The sequence below is a fragment of the Diadema antillarum genome, unplaced genomic scaffold, assembly GCF_040938485.1.
Source record: "Diadema antillarum isolate AM-2024a unplaced genomic scaffold, OU_Dant_1.0 scf00000225, whole genome shotgun sequence".
Lineage (NCBI taxonomy): Eukaryota > Metazoa > Echinodermata > Echinoidea > Diadematoida > Diadematidae > Diadema > Diadema antillarum.
Window position 1 is genome coordinate 269,870 of NW_027271114.1, and position 6,074 is coordinate 275,943.

Below are 6,074 nucleotides of genomic sequence, written 5' to 3' on the forward strand. Positions count from 1 at the left end.
TTTTTTCTTCTTTCTGTTCTTGCTATAAATTATAAAATCTTGCCGTTTAGCCAGTTGGCTACACCATATTGGTCTTAATTCTTTTGTTTTATTTGTTTTTCAAGCTTTGAAAATTGTTAACCGTAAGAGATATGTCGTTGAACAAAGACGATCATACGTAGAGAAGAGCAGAGTTAGTTAGAACTGTATGGGGGGTGCCCTGTTAATATTGCACCATCAGTCCAGTCATCAAATAGACAATACCACTCACCAGTAGATACTTTGTGTCTAGAATCTAAGGATGTAGAACAGCGGATTGTGTATGAAACATAAGTAGCCTATGGGCACATGAAGATTGCACAATGCCAAGTGATGATCTAGAGCTTATCTGTGAATTCTCTTTGGAGTAATTCTTTTTGAAGCCAAGTGGATGTGAGTAGAAATCCAGGTTTCTTTGTGACGACGACAGTTCCATTGGCATGTCTATATGTGTGGAGACGAACTGTTTAATCTTTTTTCCCTCTATTTTCTTTTTTTTTAAACTTACCATTTAGGCAGTTAGCAGTATTACATGTATATTCAATTTGCTTTTTACGAAGTTACAAGACTATGGTATAGTTAAGAGATGTTGGCATTGTACCGTTGTACATAGGGAAGAGCAGAATTAATTGGAGACTGGGGTCCCAGTCTATATTGCACCACCATCTCATGTTCCTTCTAATAGTTTGAAACAGTCTCTAAATCAACAATACCACTCACCACTTGATACCATGTGTCTAAAATGTACAAATGTAGAACAGTGGACTGTGTGAGAATCATGCCAAATATGGGCTCATAAAGGTCATTGTGCAATGCCAAGTGATAATGAAGACTTGTGAATTCCGTTTGGAGTGATTTTGTTAAGCCACGTGGGTGTGAGTAGAAATCTGGTTAATGACGGATTGGTCCAATTCTCCCCCTGTAAATCTTGCCATTTAGCCCATTAGCAACACCATATTCGCCTTTCTTTTTCAAGTTACAAGACTGTTGTTATAACAAGGAGATGTCATTTAACCTATGCGATGTTACACAGTAAAGGGCAGAGCTGGTCGGAAACTTGGTGCACAGTCAATATTGCACCACCATGTCCTACTCTTTCTAATAGTTGAGTACAGTCTTCAAATCTACAGTAGCACTCACCAGGAGATACTGTGGGTCTAAGGGATGTAGAACAGTAGATTGTGTGTGAAACATGCCAAATATAGGCACATGAAGATCATTGTGTAATGCCAAGTGATAATCCAGACTTCATGTGTGAATTTGATTTGGGCTAAATTTTAATGCCAAGTGGATGTGAGTGGAAATTGACAATAGTTTTAATGATACGTCTTCATGTGAAGACACACCACTCATTTTTTTTTCTTCGTCGTAAATCTTGCCATTTAGATAAATCAAAACTGCATGTCTTTTAGACTAATTTAGCTTTTTCTAACGTAAAATTGCACTTGTTTTGTTATAAAACTCATATGAACACATACATAGTTATTCAAGGCTGAGCTCACTACATTTTGACATTCACCGACCCCATTCGGGTGCCCTTATAGCGTGTAACAAAAGAGTTCACAAGCCCATCAACACAGGCTCCGAATTTCATATCTCACTGTATCCAATCAACATTTCAATTGAGGGGGTCGGTGCAATATAGTGCTAATGCACACTTTTGTCAAAATTGAGTAACATGCATTTTCATAATCCTTATCCTTCACTCTAACCTCCGTGAAAATATATTTGAATTCAACCAATAAGATGGTAAAAAATGCATGCATTCATGTCTTATTAATGTACAATGTATGGACTTTCCAAACATTCAACAGCGATTATCTCAAAATGACTATTGTGTGGGTTAGCACTATATTGCACCGACCCCTTCAATTGTTCGATGACACATGCTGTTCACTGCGGAAAGGGGATGCATGTACCACTTGACTACTTTTGCACCAGCTAATTACCCACTTGTCCGTTCTTTGCTGACTGGCAAAAAGGATCTCGTCTGGGGGCATTTAAGGTTCAACGAGAATTGCGGGAGGAGCGGATTAATAAACCCCTACTTTTCTAAAATCAACCCCATGCCCTCCACACAATGTGATGACAGCCCATACATAATTGTACATGGCAAACCTGCACCCTTGTAGACAAGGTTTTACACTCTTGTTTTCAGAAGCTGGTGACATTTTTCTCATACGTATACCTCAAGGATGAAACCTAAGGAACGATCAGCATTGCCCTATATCAATGAAACACCAGGAGCAGGAAAAACATGGACGAGAAAGAAGCTTTTGAAACAATTGAATGATTACAGGCCATGCAGCACATGAACACTAGCAAAGCCTGATCCACAAATCAACAAAACAAGCATATTCATGAAATTCTTCCGTCGAGATGCTTTCATTGCAACTGATTGACAAATTGCCCTGCATTGACGTAAATAAGCACTGAATTGATCAGTGTTTTAGTAGTAGCCATGATAAAAAACATGGGCATACATACTCGAGCATCAGGAGGTCGTGGGTTCAAATCCCGCTCGAGTATGTACACCCATGATTTTTATCATGGCTACTACTAAAACACTGATCAATTCAGTGGTTATTTACGTCGATGCAGGGCAATTTGTCAATCAGTTGCAATAAAAACAAGCAGAGTTTGAACACATTGCCAACAGATCCTTGGCTATGATATTTCCAACTTGTTTGCTATGGTCAACAATGCCTTGATAAAAATTTACAAATGCGTCAATTATTCCAGTGACAATGATGACATCACAATGTGAACACTATCACACTCTGAGAGTAAGAAAAAAAAAAAGAAAATTTGAAGACTGAGCATCTCCAGAAACAACTGTATGCAAAATCTATGTTATGGTGGCATGCAGAGAAAGGTGCAATGTGCTACAGGAAACGATTGATGTTCGTCTGTGGCTCTTCTCTTCATTATTTATATCGCAGCTGTTTTCACAACCTGAGCTTGATTTATTTATATTACATAGTACTTTGATCATTTCATTAGTCTCAGAACAAGGACTTTACGATGTCCTGAGGCAGAGACACATATCCATCATCACTGGAAAGACAAGTCAACCTTGCTCGAGTCAAATCCAAAAGGGACCAGATAAAATCCTTCAACTTGCATGAATTTGACTAGCACAACAGAAGCAGCATAAATATCCTTCAGGGAAATTTTTTTGCTTTGTTTTGTACTTAGCCAATTTTTTGAGTTGTGTGATGCCGACTCTTTTGTGGGGGGCGCTACGGCACAGCGGATAAGACTCGAGTTTGATTCAAGCCTTGAGCTTCTGACCTTGGACAAGACTTTTTACCCACCAAGTTCCCCCTCAACCCAGCTGTATATTATGGGTATCTGGCAAAACTGGGGTAATAATAATGGCAGGGACCTCTGGTACGAAAGTGCCAACACTGAAGAGGCTACCCTGGATGAAGAAGACGCAATTATCATAATTATTATTGTAACAGCAACTTGCAAAGTCTTTGGCTAGCAAGAAAGACTTACGAACGCATCCATTTTGTCGTCACTGCATATTGGACCAGAATGCCATGCGCAAACTGGATGGACGTTGTGCGGTTCTTAATGATTTTATCATCTACTGTTGAACTATGGCACTGCAACATGCAACTCTGTCATTGAAAAAGGATGGCCACTCATCTGAAGTCTTTTGTCCTGGAAAGGCTACAACTCAACTTGCTTCTATGGACACACATTGGGTGACACTTGCAGACATCTCTCCCAGCAGGGTGGAACTGCCATGAACCTACCTACCGCCTACTCTGTGGCAGAGATGTGGCCACAACCTGTGGCAACACCCTAGCCGGTACCACTCCCTGTGCAACGGTGGCAACCTGTGCGACCCCGCCCGAGCTGTTGAGAACCACGGGTATGGCATTGGCCAGCTTCGGTGCCGGCGCTTGCTGCTGCTGCTGCACCACTTTTACGGCGCCGGCACTTTGAACGTTGGTGACCGGCGCGTTGCCCAGGGTGATGACGTACTTGCCGCCAGGCTGAAGCCCCTGCGGCAGCGGCTGCGACAGCGCCTGCATGATGGAGGAAACTTCCCCCGGCTTGCTTGGGCACACCTGCACCGCGACCGTTGGTACCGCCCCGGGACGCTGTGCCGGGATGGTCTTCATGTTTGCAGCGACGCCCGGTGCAGCCACGTACTGGACAAAGGGCTGTGGCTTGGGCACAATGCTTGTCGGGATGCCCCCGCTGTACTGGACCAAACGGACAGGTTTCGGGCTGGAATTGATGGTCATAGCTTGGCCAGCAGTAACAACTTGAGTGGGCAGAATTACATTACCCTTCATCACTTGCCCAGAGGAAACTTGAATGGCAACCTGAAATAGATGAACAAGGTTTTCACAACATAAATTCAAACATAGTTTTACCAAATAGTTCATTCAGTAAACCCTATTCTAACTGGGCTATTTCAGACCAAGTTTTTACTGGGGGGGTCAATTTGATCCCCCCTTCAGATCTCGGCTGCCAATCGCGCAATCGCCGCAAAATTTTGCCTGAAGATAGAGCCGGATGTCAACTACAAGATTACATGGTGATACAAAAGAAAAATATTGGGTTTCTATGTTTAGTAAATTAATTATGCAAATTTACGCATGAAATCATATTTTCATCTATAATTCCATTAAAATGACTGAAGGATCCCTAAATTTTTGTGTCAGAGTTCCTCAAGACACATCAAACAATTTTCTTGTAAAAAAATAGCGAAATTGAAATTAATTTCTTTTGATTTTTACTGTTTTGTTAATTTCTTTAATATGTATTTTATTGTTTTTTCGACCTATTGTTTTCTACTGTTTTTTTGCCAAAATTTGTTGCAGGCACTTTTTCAAGCTTATCTACATTAGAATTGATTAATTTCAATGGTCTAAAGTTGAAATAATCTAATTTATATCATTTTAACAAAAAAACACAATTTGCATTGGATTTGCACATGAATATGAGTCGTTTGAATCATGAATTTGAGCCGTTTTGGGGTTGATATGCATATATGCAAAACATTACGTAACTTCAAAACAGTGTACCCGGACGTCGCAAATTTGGTCTCAAAATATGCGGGAGACTTCAATGAAAAAAGTCATGAAACGATGCGGCAAAATCTTTGCGCGTTGCGGAATCGTGGCGCGAAATGTCGAGGGGGGGTCAATTTGACCCCCCCCCCCCCCCCCCCCCCAGTTGGAATAGGGTTAAATGGTGAACACAAATGATTTATCTGTACTCATACATGGTGTCCTACATTGTGTAGGTACATGTTGACATATTATGTTTTATTCAAAAATATGATTTTAAAGTGCATTGTAAAGGAAATCTCCATTTCCAAGCCCAAGGCTTTTGTGTGACTTCCTCTTTTGACTCACACATCTCTGCAAATATTTTGAATGTGATTTTATGAAATGAATCAAATCGAATTGAAAAATAAAATGCAATAAAGGTCTGGATTGGTGAGGCAGGCAAGGAATCTAGTCACTATACCTTCCCTTCAATCATGATGTAATACTCAGTGATGCCAGCTGAAATGAAAGAGACGGCCTAAAATACAACTATGTGTACACGAAGCCACTTTGTACACGAAAGGGCCTGGATTCCGGCTTTGGCCTGGCAACTGGCATCCCTGAACAAGGCCTGGATTGGTATGGCACACGGATACTGTAAAACATGATATATTCGCGGCATGAAATTTTCGCGAATTGTCATTGGCATTCAATGCATATAGTGTAAACAAGAAATTTCGCGTGCATTTCAATTTCGCGAATCTTGGCGCTCACGAAATTCGCGAAATTAAAATGCACACGAACATTCCATGTTTTACAGTAGATGGACAAGCCCAAACCATAATGCTTCTAGCACCCCTCGGGACAAAAGCATAAAATATAAAAAAGAGTACCTGACAGGGTGGTACATAACTTCATTTTACCACTTGCCCGGTTGCGCAAGCAGATTTTCAAATTTGCTGCAAAACACTTGCCCGAACTTTAATTATACTTGCCCAAAAAGAAAGTCCAATATACAAGGAAATAATATAGAAAATC